The following is a 17,189-nucleotide window of genomic DNA, read 5'->3' as shown; positions in this document are numbered from 1 at the left end:
ATGGCCATGGAGTCAGTGATGCCATCCAGCCATCTCATTCTCTGTCGTCCCCTTCTCCTCCTGCCCCCAATCCCTCCCAGCATCACAGTCTTTTCCAATGAGTCAACTCTTCGCATGAGGTGGCCAAAGTACTGGAGTTTCAGCTTTAGCTTCATTCCTTCCAAAGAAATCCCAGGGCTGATCTTCAGAATGGACTAGTTGGATCTCCTTGCAGTCCAAGGGACTCTCAAGAGTCTTCTCCAACACGACAGTTCAAAAGCATCAATTCTTGGACGCTCAGCCTTCTTCACAGTCCAACTCTCACATCCATACATGACCACTGGAAAAACCATAGCCTTGACTAGCCGGACTTTAGTTAGCAAAGTGGCTTCAGAGATCAGCAAATCCCAGCTCCTGAATCAGAAATTATCTCAAATCAAACTTATTCATGAAATTTGTAAAGATGTGACCCTGTGGTATGTTTGTGAGAAAGCAAGTGGCAGTTTGTTTGGCTAGATTGAAGCATGAAATGGAACCAGTTTACATCTATTCCCAGTTGTTTATATTTATTGGAAAGAATCCTGGACCCAGAGTCAGAAAATCTGGCTGGGCTTCTAGCCTTGTGCAGTTAATGACTAATTCTATGGCCTCGGATAAATTATTTAATTTCTCTGATGCCAATGTCCTCATCAGTAAAACAGGACTTTTAATAATACGTACTTTATTAAATAAGCTACTAAACGTTAAAGTGTTCAGCATAGTGCCTGACATGTCATAAGTCTCACAAAATGGTAACTAGTGTTAATCTTTGAATATTCGCCATGTAACAAGTTGTATGGAAACCCTTTTGTATTATTTAACCACCACAAAACCCTTAAGGTTGACACTGTGTATCTGACACTTTACAGATAAGGAAACTGAAGTTAGTTAAACTAAAGGGATTTGCCACAAACTGGTAAATGGCTGAGTTGAAAGTCAAACACTTGCCTTTAGGTTATTAGAGTATACCATTTGTTCCTTTTTTTCTTTCATATTAGAAAGCAGTGTCTCAAATTATTTTAAATCACAGAGTGTTGTCAGTGAGGGGTAAGGAACAGAAGAAGCAATTAAGGTGAATTAATCAGTCTTAAAATACAGTAATGTGGGTAAAGCTATTTAATTATAATTATGATCTTCAAAGGTAGAAATAAAGACAGTGTCTTTCATTAGTCCTTATCAATATCTATTACAAACTTTTGGGTAACTTTGATTTCATTTTAGCAAGATTTATTTACATCTCTAGAAATCTGTCTTATACATACCAGTTTCTTATAACTAAAGGATATTGTAGAATCTGCAAAATTTTATACCTTTTGCTTTTTCTTGGGAATTGAGTGTAAGAGGATTGGGGAAGCAGTTTCAAATATATTTCTTCGCTTTGGTGCAAAATGAGTTTTTGAATTGTGCCGAATACTAAAGTTATGATCAAACTATGCTTGTATAGAGGAAATTTTTATTTCCCTTAAAAAAAAAAGATATTGAGGAAATAAAATGTTCCTATTTCACTCTAACTATAAATCTCTTCCCACGGAAATTTGTTCTCACCTAATGTCCCCTCTTAGGAAATGACACCAGGGGGGCTTCCCTCATAGCTCAGTTGGTAAAGAATCTGCCTGCAATGCAGGCGACCCGGGTTCAATTCTTGGTTTGGGAAGATCCCCTGGAGAAGGAAATGGCAACCCACTCCACTATTCTTGCCTGGAGAATCCCATGGACAGAGGAGCCTGTTAGGCTACAGTCCACGGGGTCGCAAGAGTGGAGACAACTTACGACTAAACCACTACCACCGTATGTAATTGCTGGGAACACTGGGAACCACCGTTGCTTCCTTGCACATCTGTCATTCAGATCTATCCATTAGTGGGGTAAGAGGGGGAAAAAGAGGAGAGAAAAAAAGGGGGAAAAAAAAGAAGAGAATCAAGAGGTCAGGGAAGGTAAAGAAATGAGTTTGTTCTTCTGGGGAAAATTATGGAAGGATCACAGTTAGTCTTGAAAACTATGGTACTGTTACTTTCTATATGCTGAGACACTGGAATCTCAGAAAAGATGCCATATTCCTGGTAAGAACATTTTACTCGCAGACTGTGTTTTTCCTAGAATATAGGCAAAAACATTTGGAGAAATACTCAATTACAGCAAGACTTTTTGCTGTGGTTTTCCAACAAGCAGAATCACTGCACTAGCCTCTTTGTGCCTCTCAGTTATAGATCATTCTTATAGTTTTGCTACCGCCAAATGAAATTGTGGGTACTTGATGCTAACAGTTGTCATGATGGCTGAATCTATGATTTGACAAAAATATCTTAAAACTTCATGCATAAGTAGGAACCAGATGGAGAGTTTACTGTGCCAAGAAGATAGATAATATCTGGAGAACTCAAGTTGGCTGTTTCAAATCCCCTAGCTTGATTCATTTATTAAGCATCTACTTTATACTAATAGTTGAAGTTACAAAAATGATTAAAGCATGGACCTTTGTCTTAGGAACATTAAGTGCCATGAGAAAAAGACATTCATTTGAATATTGACTTTCAATCATGTCATAATAGGATTTATATAAATGTCAGAGGTACATAGACAAAGGGGAGAAAACAAAGTGTTCTTGGAACTAAGTTGATACTGAGTACTAGACAAAACTACAGAGAAGTGATTGTCCAGACTATGAAGGATCTGTAGTTTCACTCTACTGGCAGCCTAGCAAGTCAGCCTGCTGTAGTTTCAAGGATGCAAGCAGGAAATACAAGACTCCTGTCTTAGAGACAAAGAACTTTATTATTCATGGCAATGGAAGCAGCATGAGCTTCAGGTTGGCATTTGTTCCCTTTTTTGCCCACCACTCACAGAGGTGAGGCAGAAGTTCCAGAAATGCAGCCCATGCAATGAGTTTGTGTGATAACTGAGGAACCTCAAGATTTTATTGTTGTTCAGTCACTCAGTTGTGTCTGACTCTTTGTGACTCCACTGACAGCAGCATGCCAGGCCTCTCTGTCCCTCACCATCCCCCAAAGTTTGCCCAAGTTCATGTCCATTGCATTGGTGATGCCATCCAGCCGTCTCATCCTCTGACGCCCTGTTCTCCTTCTGTCCTCAATCTTGCTCAGCATCAGGTACTTTTCCAATGAATCAGCTGTTGGCATCAGATGCCAAAATACTGGAGTTTCAGCTTGAGCATCAGTCCTTCCAATGAGTATTCAGGGTTGATTTCCCTTAAGATTAGCCCCCAAGATTAGGAAACCTAAATCTTTCATAGCAGGCTGCAAATAGACCCACCCAACCTCTCAATAGTCCTGTTGAGACCCATCTCAACCTCAATAGTCCCAGGGGAGATGTTACCTCTCTTAATACAGGACAATAAACAAACCTACCATTTCCTCCACAAGAAGGAACTCTCTATCTTTCAAGTCTCTTTGCTGTTTGAAGGTAGTCTAGAACAAAAGCTTCCTCTGTGTGCAAAAATGTGTGAAATTGTGAGAGATCCATGGAGACTTGCCTCCCAACAATATCCACCCCTTGTTTCTACTCCATCTTGGCCTCTGAGGAATTTTCCAATGTGTACATATACTCAATTTGAGAAGAGCTACTTGTTGACTAATATTTCTCTTGCCTCTTAAAGTAGGATCATAGCCTTAGGGAGGATCTTGGAAAAAGAAAGAGCAAGACTATATACTGGCCTGAGAGGAGACAGTGGAATTAAATCATGGCCATGAAGACATCTGCAGAACCTGCGGTGGAGAGAAGTCCATCGTGTGGTGTAGTGCCTGGCCTGTTGCTCTAGATGCACATATAAAATATGGGGGTGGAGGTTTGAGCATTTATTTCACCTGAGTTGTCCTAGGATTGCACATCTGCTGCACTTCCTTTTGTCTGTTGGAGTTTTTCCAGTGACAAATGGCCAGACATCAAACTTTCTGTCACTTATCCACCAGCACCAGCCCTCCTTTCTCAGTGTGAGATGACAAGGCTGCTGCTGCTGTTGCTGCTGCTGTATCACTGATAGGTATTTTGCCAGCCATGGGTAAGGTTGTATGACAGTGTGGTGAGCCCAAGCTAATCACTCCTTCCAGTCCTGAATGCTAACTGCCTAGCACATGTCATTTGCAAGCAGAAAGTGATGAGCTGTCTAGCAAAAATCACCAGGTTCTGAATTTTCTTTCATTTTAAAGAATTAAAACAAAAAATTCAGATATCCAACATGGTTTTTAAGCTCTTTAATACTCAGATATTTTTTAAACACTGTTATTTACCAAACTCTTGTTTCCTTGCTCCAGCTTGCCCTCTCTTATCCTTCCTTTTATTTTCCTCTTTGTATTCTCAAACCTGCAGATGTTGAGTTACCTTCAGAAAGTGGCAGATACCCTTTTGAAATAAAGAGCCACTATGCCTCTCTTCACATTCCAAGTGGCAGACAGCCTAAGATTCCCTTTGCTGGCACCACTATCTGTCTGCTTTGGTACATGGTGGCAGACATTCGAAATATGGTGAATAAAAAAGCCTGTAGAAATCAAATTGTACTTGTGAAACAAAATGACAATAAAAACAATTCCCAAATCTTTCAAATGTCAGGCAGCTCAGTTACAGTTTTCAAGTTAGCGTCCACAACCAGCTCTGCCTTGATTGCAATTCTTCTTGGCTCTGGCCAAATAACACCTTCTATATAGAAAATGGCTTAATTATAATAACATTACCTGACATTACCCCCAATAAAATACAAAAGCAGGATGAAAAGATTTGCAGGATATAAGCTGTAGTGAAGTAAATGGCTCTCTATTGGTGATAGGTGGGTCACAGGTTGTAGTTTTTTGGCCTCTTGTCAAAATTCACAATTTTTATGAATGCACATATGCATCATTACTATTAACTACTTTCACATTAAAAGAAAAAGATCTCTTTTCATACTCTACCCAATATTAGTGAGTGAGTGATAGTTGCTCAGTCATGCCTGAGTCTTTGCAACTGAATATTAAAGCCATCATATTTAGAGTGGTGCGAACGTAGTGTATCATTGCAGTTCCCTTCACAATGGCTGCATACACAGGTTGGAAATCTGGTGTGCTGCGGTGTGAATTCCAGTTCTTCTACTCAGGGGCTTAATGTGAACTTGCAACAGTTGTTTAACCTCTCTAAGCCTTGATTACATCATATGTAATGTGGAAGTTAAAACAGCGATATCATTGTATAGTTGTAAAGAGCAAGTGAAATAAATCATGTGTAGTATGAGAGAGAAGACTGCTAGCTGACTACCAAAACTCATCCTCCCCTTTTTTGGGCCCAATACTAGACCTTGCTTTCTGTTTTCTCTTGTGATTAGGGCTGGCCCTATGACTAAATTGTTTCCAATGGAACGTAAACAGAAGTAATATGTGCACTTCTGGGCCTAGGCCTTAAGGCATTGTACCTGTTGTCTCCATGTTCTCTTTCTTCTTTCTTCCAGGTAGAACCGGGACATAGTGACATGTTGTGTTTTGTCCATGAAGATGGAAAGATCCTAGACTCTAGATACTGGTAAGATACCATATATATATATTTTTTAATCCCTGAGTCCATTATTGGTTCTTGGAGCAGGTACCTACCCTGGACATCTTGTTTGAGCTATTGCATTTTTGAATATCCTTGATAGAGCACTAAAGTTGTTAGCCTAACTAGGTATCTAGTCTGTGTCGACTAAAAAATACAGTCACAACCTGAAAGTAAAGGGTTATTTTATTTGATGGAAATGTTTAGGACTCCAAGCCTGGGAGACAGCATCTCAGTAACTCTGAGAAAACTGCTCGAAGGAGGCAGGGGAGAAGTCAGTCTCTATACAAGTTTACAACAAAGGCAGCAGGCAGTCTGAACATTGAAGGTCAGGTATCAAGTTAGGGAATGTATCATTCTGTGTATGGGAAGATGCAAGCCTCCGGGCTCACTGAATTCATTCCTTTCATATGCATCTCAGCTATCTGGGGCCAATCCTGTTTTCCTGTTGACCTTGCTTCTTGCATTGCCCCAGCTCCTCAGCAATCACCATGGAGGGTGGCGGCATCCCCTGAGTCACAGTTTTGGGAATCCTCATTCACATTTGGAGGTCAGAAATCACTGATGACTGTGACATTTCTTACTTATTTATATGGCAGGAGAAATTTTCATTTCACATTTGAGATCCAGCTAGTTATAGTTGCTCAAAAGCCATAAGTATTTTATCAGTTCCCTTATCAGACTGTTGTTTCTTTAAAGGAAGTGTTCATGTTTTAATGTTCTTTGCATCCTCTTCAGTGTTTAGCACAGGGCCCTGTGCATAGCAAATTTGTTACAGTTCTTTATTGAATAAATGCAGTTCCTGAGATTGAATCATAGTTCCTAATATTCAGAGTTTAAAATCCTAGTTGTCATGAATTCTTTTACTTTTCCCTTCATGTCTGAGCTTTGTGGTTTTCCTACTTCAAATACAGGCTATTTAGAGGCTGGAATTAATAATTTTTTATGATTCAGTTGTGGTAAACATGAGGTTGTGCTTGATAGCAGGATGTACCATGATCTGACATGATAAATCCTTCTTTAAAATTCAATAAACCTTTAAGGAAACTAGTAATTCCTTCCTCTAGATGAACAGCTTATATTATAGGTTACAATGACTGTGGTTTGCTAGAGAAATTAAGCAGGTAGTAAAAATGCTCAGGAAAGTTGCCATGAATTTAAAAGTAATCACTCGTCATTTAGAGTTCATCATCCTTGAGCACTATTTCATGAGCTTGGTTTAGGTCATTATTAAGAATGTGCTTCTTCTTGCATTAGAAACTAGATAAAAAAGAGATGGTGGTTTATGACTGCTATCTAGTTGATGAGATATTAAAATTTCACATCGTAGCAGGAACTCAAGAGGAAATATCTGAGAGAAACATATCCTTTCTAGGTATTTCCATAGTGTGGCTTCTGGTCTGGGTTGTAAATTGGCATGAAACCATTATCATTTTTTATAACCACTTTATGTGCCTATATGTGCTTAAGATACAATTAACATGGATGATCTTGGGGAACTGGTAGTTCATTGATTTTCAAACTTCAAATCACATAGGCCATGGATAAACCAATAGTGGGGAACTAGTTGGTTTCTACTTTCCTGAGGCAGATATCATCCTCTTTCCTGGCTATTTGTCTTAGAAAATTTACTTTAGGAGCCATTTGAGTTTAAATTCCAATTGTGACACTTTCTAATATGTGTCCTTGGTAAAGTTACTTAGGCTTTTTGAAACTTAGCTTCCCAAAACACTAAAATAAAGATAGTAATAGTAATTACTTCCTAGTGTTATTGTGAAGACTAAATGAGATAATGTATGTAAAACTTAATAGTAATGCCTGGAACTTAGAAATTACTCAAAAGGGTTAATACATTTTACTTATTCAGAGCAGTGGTTCAGACCAGCATCAACATCAACTAGGAACTTATTAGAAATGCAGATTCCTGTAACTCAATCTAGATCTACTAAATCAGAAATTCTGAGAGTAAAGCCCAGCAATATGTATTTTAACAAGCCCTCAAAGTAATTCTGATGTGCTCTAAAGTTTAAGAACCACCTCCTTGTGCAAATGGTTTAACATTCCTGGATTTCCATTTTCTGTTGCTCGGAAACTATCCCCTTCTTTTCAAAAGAACATCCTAGTTTTCCACTATGGAAGTCACGTCTTCCCTATTCTCAGTCTTCATGGTTAAATGAGACTGATCTTTCTCTCAGTTTTAGGGTGGGATCTTTTCTAGCATTAAGCCAATCGGTGTATCCCATCCTCCAGGCCACAGTTATTACCTCAGGTATGAACATGTGATCTGATTCAGGTCAATCAAGTCATGTCTAGGAGTTTGACTGGAGTTTGGAAAGACAGAAGCTTTCTACCATTGGAGTTTTGAAGAGAATGATATAAACCTGGAGTTAATAGAGGAAAAGCATAAGCTGTCATGGAATAGGACCAAAACAGAGAACTTCAGAGCCAAAAGATGGTAATTCTTGATGACATGGATAAAATCCTTAGCCCAGCCATGCCTGGGGTCTTCCCCTGGACTGTTCATACACACAAGAATTAGACCTCTTTCCACCTGTTACCATATCTTGAACATGCATTCTTCTTTAAAGGAACAGGTTATATATGCTTTATAATAAGTTTGATTATAAACTATTTCATGAGCTTTTTGTAAAGAGCAGACTAAATCAAATCAGTGTATGTAAAACTATTGTGTAAGTCTGGGTCATCTGAGAAACAGACAGTAAAACAGGGTTATATACGTAAGAGGTTTATTAGGGGAATGACTTAAGGGAAAGTGGGTAAGGAGAGAAGCGTAGTTGGGAAAACCCTCAGAACATAGTGCAGGCGTGGCCCTTGTGGAGGGGAGAGGGAAGGACAGAGGGATGGGTGGAACACTCTTAGGCTGTAGCATAGTTCTACAAAAGCCCTTGAGCCTAAGTCCCCCACCAGAGGAGTTCCATCTCTCCAGAAATGGACCCACCTCAGTAGCCAGCCTTAATCAGTTGCTAGTTAAGAGCAGCTCATGGGAACCATGACCTCCGTGAGAAAGCAGTGGTGGATTTCACAGTGCAGCAGCTGAGGCCTAGATCAGTCATTCTCCTCACAGAGAAAGGTCTGAGAAACATCTTCATGACCATGACAAATGCCTTGGGCAGTATCTGTAACTAGTAGTGCTTCACTAGCTTATGACTCTTCCACCTAACCTATTCTGAAAGAAGAAAACGAACATCCTTAAACCTCTTGCATACCTCTTCTGTTCTTTGTTTTAAGTATGAGTGCATCCTGGGTCTCTTTGAGCAGTCTCGTGTTCTAAATATTGTAGACTAAAAAAACAGAGCAAACTCTACTGGCCCAGTGGGGCAAAGTGCCACTCAGACGATGCCTTTAATGCATAACTGCCAGGCATAGTTAGTCAGTATTATACTTGGTTTAAAATCAGCATAGCTTCACTGAGAACATAGGATACTCCATCTCTCTTTTATTCGAATAGAGTATTATTTACAAACACCCTAACCCTACTTTCCTCTGATTCTGGACTTAATAGTTATGCATCAAGTTGAATGACTTTTAGGGGTAGGAAATACAGTTACAAATTCTTGGAAATCCACATGCAGCAAGATTCATCAGTCTATTTTTGTTCTTCCCTTTGGGTGAAGAGTTGAGGATTAGAAGCAGCCAGGTGAATCGTAAATATGTGATTTTTTTTTTAAATTACTCCATTAAATTTCTGAAGTTACATTAAGTGCTAAATGTGTAAGTATATTAATGTATAAGGGAGGGCTTCCTCCAGTGACCCACCCTCAGTGACAAGAATATACCCCATAGCACATGTTCAGTTTTCAGTTCTCTGAGCCTGGGTTTTGAAACCTCTCTTTAAAAGCTCTTGACAGTTGTAACAGTTTGGAAGTGAGGCAATCCAGTTTCCTTTTCTTGATTTTCTTTATAAACTTATTTTTTAGAGTTTCTGAAAGACTCATTCAGGCTCACCTTGTCGATACTCAGATGCTCTAATCATGTTATAAATGACCCACCTCTGGCTGTGGTGAATGATAAAATTTTCTGCACAATGAACTGGAATAAACTAGCATTTAGGTGAAACTGAGGAGGGCAACATCTATATACAGCCCTAGAGGAGAGGGACTTGGGTATCCTAGACCAGGACACAAGCTAGTGTTGGAAATTGTGTTCCAAAGGACAAGAACTAAAGCAGGATTCAAACACGTGACAGTACTTGACTGGGAGAGCGATAGGGGCAAGCCAAGTCTGAGCCCATCAGGTTATGGTAAGCCAAGAAGCAACACTAATAGGTCCTGAAACAAGACGGAATAAGGGTTTCCAATCTAAGAGTTCACAGCAGAGTGGAGATAGGGTTTAGAGAGGCAGCAGGTGAGGTATGAGCAAGCAGGATCTAGGGGTTTGCCGTGACTACCTTAGCGTATCTTTAGCTTGTCATTTTATTAATTAATGAGTCTGTGGCACCAAGTATTTGGGTTTCCTTAAAGGGCCAGAGCCAGTTAGGTGTACGACAGAGGTGTTGCCCCATATTAAGTTAAACCTTTAAGTCAAACTGGTGTGGGGACAAATCCAAATTTCATATCAACTTGTTAATTCCAAGAGTTTGGATCTGAGAGAACTGAATCAGGATGCAGTTTTAAAGTTCCTGGTCAGATACAGTTTTTGCTTTTTTCTTATTATTGAAATTTTTGTTGTCTATCAAGAAGGATCATGTAAAAATTATTAAAGAGATTTCCAGCAAAATCTACTCTGAAGCTGGCACAGAGTGCTTACTTTTGGCTTTTCCTAGGTAGTATAAGTAGTAAAGAGGAGTGGTTTAAGAGCATGAATCCTGGAGCTAATGCACCTCACTTTGAATTTTTGCTAATTACTAACTATGCATGACTTTGAGAAAGTTTTCTAACCTCTTTGTTCCCCTGTTTCTGCATCTGAAAACTAAGAATAATAGCAACACCTATGCCAAAGAAATGTTGTGAGGATTAAATGAATGAATACAGGTGAAGTTCTTAGAGTGTACCACATAGTCAGTGCTCATTAGTATTAGCTATTACTATTATTCATTTATAGAAACTGGGACATTTTGAATAGAACATTCAAGGATTTTTAGATATTTTAAAAACACTGAATTCTTGCTTCAAATTAAAAATTAATGGTAAACTCAACACATGATAGGTAAACATGATACTTCTCCAGTTAGTGCAAGAGATGATGAGCTCAGAGCCGTACCCATTCAGCTCTTTGTGTGATATCATGAGATTCAAGGGCATGAAGAGCACAGCTTGAAAACTGCTGAACTAGAATTGTTCAGATCCTACTTTCTAGGGAGGACCGTATTATTATCTGTCTGGGTTCACTTTGGTTCCAGGAATGGAACCTACAATACCTGGGAGAGTTTTAATGGACATTTGTGGATAGATCTAGGACAGAATGAGACTCATTTGACACATGGCTATACCCACATTCATGTTGTGGTTGTGTGGCACAAATAACCACACACTGCATAGAATTGTTCCAAAACACAGTAGGAAGTTGGTACAGGAAAGAGACCTATATTTGTGTGAATACACCGTACACACACACACATATACAAGCTTATTAATAAGACTGTGATGTAGACAGTACAGGCTTAGAATAGGTTTTGGAGTGTCTTTGTGAGATATTTCCCCAATTCATTCAGTCAAGAAATACTGAGCCTAGTATGTGCCATTTACTATTTTGGATACAGGTTTTATAGGAGTAAACCTAACATAAAAATCTCTGCCCTCATGGAGCTCACCTTCTGGGATTATTGCAATACATCTGTATCTTCTCAACCCCTTAGATTGAGCAATTCTAGGCTTGGGGAAGTTTCCTCCAGGTGTGGTTTAGATAATGATAGGCTAAATTGAATCACAGACTAGTGCATTGGAATGACTCTTCAGAATATTATATCAAAATCCTTTATCTTACAAATGGAGACATAAAGGCAGGCAGAATTTAAATGCTTTGCCTAAAGTTCACACTGCGGTGGTGTACACCAAAACCCAGATCACCTGTTCGACATTTGTACCATAGCACAATCAGCACCCTTTATCCAGCCTCATCCCTGCCTCTCACAGCATGTCTACCAACCTGTCCTTATTTCCTTTTCTCATGGGTGGGTCTTAGAATCAGGTTCAAAATTCCTTGATGGCAAAATATGGAATATTTAGATTAATCAAAACCTGGGTACTACCCAGTTTTCACTTTCTCACAGGCTGCTTTTCAAAGTTTGTCTCTCAAACTTTTATATCAGCACTTATCTCATGGCCATTCATTCTCCCTTAAAACCGGGCTTCTTTTACAATCTTTTCAGCCTTGCTTCAGTGCCATTTCAGTTTATTTGTCCAGTAACTAGCATGTACTTCCTATAGCCATCTGCTATAATTTGGCTGATACATTAACTTGTTCACTCACCTCTTCCATGAACACGTACATATCTAACACATAATCCCTAAATACAGTTCATATTTTATAAAATCTGTGCTTTGCCAACAAAATAGCAAGATGTCAACTTCGGATTTGTCATTTATTCATAAAATATTAATAAAAACCAAGAACTTTATTGGGCACAGAGAATGCAAAGGTAAAGAGGGTTATTCTTTGCTCCCAAAGAATTCAGAGTCTAATAAGAAGAGACAAATAAATACATATTTACAATCTGATGTAATAAATGCTAAAGGAGCTACTGGAACACAAAGGAAAGAGAAACGAAAAATATAAGCAGGAAGATCTTCATGGAGGAGGAGTCACTGACTCTGACTCAGGAGACTCAGTAGGATTGTCCAGGCAGAGGGGACAGGAACAGGGAGACATTTCACTTAGAATAGCATGTATATTCACATATGCTTGCAAAATGGCATGATGTACTTGAGAAGCTGTGAATCGTTTGAAGTTTTTTTTTTTTTTTTTAATTTAAGAACCTTGAGCCCTAAGGTAGTTAAAATTAAGACTGTAGATAAGACCTAATGGAGTTCACCAAAGATTTGGACTTTATTCCAGACAACAAGAAATCTCAGAAAAGTTCAAGGCAGTGAATGATATACTTAGATCTGGAAATGGTGGCAAAAATGACAGGCATTCAAGTGTGGAGCAGTAAAGGGATTGGAAGCTATTGAATTGGAGTGAAGAATATGTGTTAGACACAACAGAGTAAAGGTTGCTAACTGACCACCATAGAGTTCTAAGTTGTGATTCATGTTCCTTGTGCAGTGGAAACTCATATTTGAAAAAAAAAATCAAATTAGATGCCATATGATCAGATTTCACATAAAAATCTGGATTTCCATAATTAAAAAAAAAAAACTTAGGAAGTATGCAGGCAGTTGGCTAGAGTCACAGTTGCTCCCTGTAGAGCAGGCCTGCATGTCTGGTCACCATAGTCTCCAGGTATCCCTCTTATACCTGTAATACTGGAATGTAGTGTCAGTAACCACAACCACTGAACGTGTATGTCATTTGAAGATACTCTGCCAACAGAGCCTCTCCTGAACTTAGAGTCAGTTGCCACTCTCATTGGAATTCATGTTATAGTGGACTGTGGACACGGATTTCTCTGTTGAAAGCCATAGCATTTCCCTGAAATCTCCTGATTTCATAGGCATCTTTGAATTCAGTCTTCTTAACTGTAGCTTGATTCTAGTTCTAGAGTGGTTTAGGGTGAATGTCAGAGGCCTTTTCTTAACAAATAAATTACTAGGGATTCCTGCTGTATAGCAAATTAAATAATAGAAAGGTGTTTGCAATAGTAGATCAGTCACAGATCCAGATGCCATGAAGGATACCAAAGATACAAGACTGATTACTAGCCTTCTCAAAAATTAACAGTCTAATTATTAATAGAAACCATTTCTAACCTACTAGCTGAAGTTGCCTCTTGTTCATAAGTCCTGCTTCTCTGGTTACATACTTAATAAATGCCTTCTAACCAGTGGAGTACCATTTAGTGCATTGGAATTCCTACCTTCTCTATGGCACCCAAGGCCTGAAAAAAATTTCTACAGCTTTCAAGGGAATGGAATCTCTCAGCAGAGAACATCATCTAAACTAGATCAGGGCAATCTTTTCACACCTGGACCCTGGCTGTTCGCTGCAGAGTACCAGGGCATTTGTTGTAAATGAGGGAATTCCTTTCAGCCTCTGGGAAGTTTGAGCAGAGAGCAGTCAGTATGTCCCTGTGAGCAAGATCAGAATTGCTAATTTAAAAAAAAAAAAATGTTATTTATTCTCCTTCTAAATTATAGCTTTAGAAGATAGTACAACAGAGTTATTAGTGCCTTGTTTTTCTTAATGTTCTGCAAATTTATACATCTACTGAGACTACAAATACTCTCACTAGCAATAAGAATAAATTATGGCAATAAATATAATATACAGTGACCTAATAGGAAAAATGATAATCCCTTTAAATGTCACATGGTAGCATTTAATTTACATTTAAAAGGCAGTTAGTATGAGTAATTATAAGTTAATTAAATATTGATTATTCTAAGAGCTCTATTGTGACTTAGGATCTATGCATTGTAGGATAAATCTGGCTGATTTGAAATAAACTTAAAATGACATTGGTAACTACTGTGTAATTACATTTTATGGTTATTAAATGTAACAACAAGCTGAATATTTATGATGAACAAATCAAATACCATAGTAAAACATCAATATCGGTTTCTCAGTACCTACTCTTATTATGTAAGTGCTTATACTTGTCTAAGTTTGTTTGTTTAACTGTCTCTTTATGCTCAGTTTTCTTTGCATAACAATGTAGTATTGATATTTACAAGAGAAACTCCATGTTTCCTGTGTACCTTTTGCATTGTGCCTGTTGATATTCTCAAATGCAATCAATAATAAACATTTACTTCACTTAAAATGTTCCTTGACATACTTATCTTATTTCAAAGTTTATGTTTATGAATTATACAATCAACCAAGTTATCACTCCTCTCTGGCCTCTTACGAGAAAGGTGCCATCAACAGAAACCAGCTAAATCCAAATAAAATTCATCCTTCCTCTTCCATTGGGTATCCATTGTTAATAGTAAATGCATTTTTGAGAAGGTTTCTATCTTTTGAGGGAAAACATGGGATTTGCTACTTAGAGCAAGGTGATGTTTCAGAAATTTCTTTAATAATCTTCCAGACTTTTTTTTCATTTATTTTCACTCTTCTGTCCATCTATATATCCATTCATCCATTCACATATTCATTCAAATGGCTATTTAGTCAATAAGACATCATGAGCAATTCTGCATAAGAATGTTAGTAAATTTGGTCTTTTGTCTCTTTTCCTGGAAACCCAACTTTGTTGATGTGGAGTCTAGGTCAGTATATTGCTGGAACTGAGAATATAATGTGCCTACCAGATTGGTTTTTTTTGTTTGTTTGTTTGTTTTTTACATAATGGTGCTGTGTTTTGTTGTGGTTGGGTTTCTGAAAGAGAAGCCTTTTAACATTAAAATGTTAGATTGAAATGAAACATTAAATGATAACTAAATATTGTCAGGTCTCTTGAATGTTGTTAACTGTGGATATTATAGTATATTGGAAAAAGCTGGATATGGGCTTTCTGATCCTTTACTATAATCTTGAATGCAGTTTGTCTATGATGAATCCTCTGCTTTTCATTTTTTTCAAACCAACTTCCCAAGCTGCTAGGACCACTGTGTGCTCAGAATTTTCCAAGTGCATCTCCTTTCTTGAAACAGTAAATCTCATCTCCTGCTTTCAAAAACCTCATGGTCACCTCCCCCTGCTACGCATTTAAACTTCCCACTACTCCCCAAAGGACTTCCTTAGAGGCTCAGTGGTAAAGAATCTGCCTGCCAATGCAGGAGGCCCTGGTTCAATCCCTGGATCAGGAAGATCCCCTGGAGAAGGAAATGGCAATCCACTCTAGTATTCTTGCCTGGGAAATCCCATGGACAGAGGAGCCTGGTTGGCTACAGTCTGTGAGGTCACAGAAGAGTTGGACATAGCGACTAAACAGCAAATAACACGACTCCCCAGTACAGTCTCAGCAACTCTCTCTTTTCTGTATTCCTATCACATCTTTTAAGATTATTAGTCTAATCTTGGCTCTGTAAGTTGCTGTCTACATTTGTACAAATCACTTAATCTTTCTGAATTTCAGATTGTTAATCTGTAAAATTGGGAGAGGGGGTGCAGGGCAAGGGTGAGGAAATGCATGAAATATCTCTAAGTTCACTTTTCAGTTCTGAGCTTTTTTTCTCCTTTGATTCTATGTTGAATCCCATCCTGATGTGAAGAGCTGACTCATTTGAAAAAACGCTGATGCTGGGAAAGATTGAAGGCGGGAGGAGAAGGGGACGACAGAGGATGAGATGGTTGGATGGCATCACCTACTCAATGGACATGAGTTTGAGTAAACTCTGGGAGTTGGTGATGGACAGGGAGGCCTGGTGTGCTGCACTCCATGGGGTCGCAAAGAGTCGGACATGACTAAGCGACTGAACTGAACTGAACTGAATCCCATATCCTTCATGATGCCTTCCCCAGTCCTGTTCTCACACTCTAATTTCACTTCTCAACTCTTAAAGCACTTGCAGCACTTACTACATAGTTATTGAAATACGCATTTTCTCATATCATTCTTTTTTACTTTGTGAAGTTTTCATACTATAATAGCTCTCTGAATGGACTGTAAGCTTCTCTAGGGCAGGAACCACTATTTAGGCTTCTTGATGTGCCTTTCGCCTATGTCAAAGAATCTAGCATAATCATTTGATCAGAGTAAATGCTAGCTGCATACTTTTTATAAATTATTGATTGAGAAAAAGAATGAATGGTTCTACTGTACCAAGGTACACATGAGCTGAAACAATCCACTTATTTATCTAAATGCAGATCAGATATTACCTCCTCTATATGACTGTAATTTGTTCATCTTTTTATTCCCAGCTCCTAGCACATAGCCAGTGTTCAATAAAGGTTGGTTCAAAGAAGGAAAGAATGAATGAATGAATATCCTCTTCTTTCAAAGCTTTTATTAGCCACTAAGTTTATTGAAAATAGTTTTACATTTTATTCTGTGCACCAACAAATCACCTTTCAAATCTGAGCTTTTTATCTAGGCATGTAAATACTCCCTTTCAAAGTACATTAATCTTTATAAGCTTTTATTATTATTATTATGCTGTGAATTCCAATTCTTTGCTTTCTCTCAGCAGAGTCTCTGCCCTTGTCTAATCACATCTGCAAGTAAGCAAATATTGGCAAAAACTCATAAAATCTTATTAATCCCTTTGGGCAAATGATGTCAAACTCAGTGGCCACTATTGCCATTTATAACTATGAATCACAAATTTGCATTGCCTCTGGATACCATAAATGGCTTGTCTTATAAAATGTGAATAAAAACCATGCTTCCATTTCATAAGAAGGGTCAACATGAATAATCAGCTCAAAATAAGGCTTTAAAAGCATTTTGATGTTAAAGGTTGCTTATCAACGCTCACCTCCTAAAAGTAACATGTAATTTTTACTTATTTAGTTCTACTTCATATTTTTGGTTGCTTGTAAAAATCATACTGTGTAGCAAGGAAAGCTAAAATGGCTTCTTTGAAGAATAGACAATCAGTTATGATTTTTGACTGAGAGTAACAGAGACTGTGTCTAAAAGGAGG

General features: G+C 38.3%; 1 long non-coding RNA gene across 2 annotated transcripts in view; it reads left to right on the top strand.

The window, feature by feature from the left end:
- The window catches only part of LOC113897041, an 876,355-nt gene that overhangs the window by 237,444 nt on the left and 621,722 nt on the right, over positions 1–17,189 (top strand). For both annotated transcript variants that reach the window (XR_003512220.1, XR_003512219.1), the window contains exon 4: positions 5,450–5,520. This is a non-coding gene — a long non-coding RNA (uncharacterized LOC113897041). The remainder of the gene's footprint in view (positions 1–5,449; positions 5,521–17,189) is intronic.

Source organism: Bos indicus x Bos taurus, chromosome 8 (genome assembly GCF_003369695.1).
Source record: "Bos indicus x Bos taurus breed Angus x Brahman F1 hybrid chromosome 8, Bos_hybrid_MaternalHap_v2.0, whole genome shotgun sequence".
Taxonomy (NCBI): domain Eukaryota; kingdom Metazoa; phylum Chordata; class Mammalia; order Artiodactyla; family Bovidae; genus Bos; species Bos indicus x Bos taurus.
This window is presented reverse-complemented; position numbering and strand designations above follow the sequence as displayed.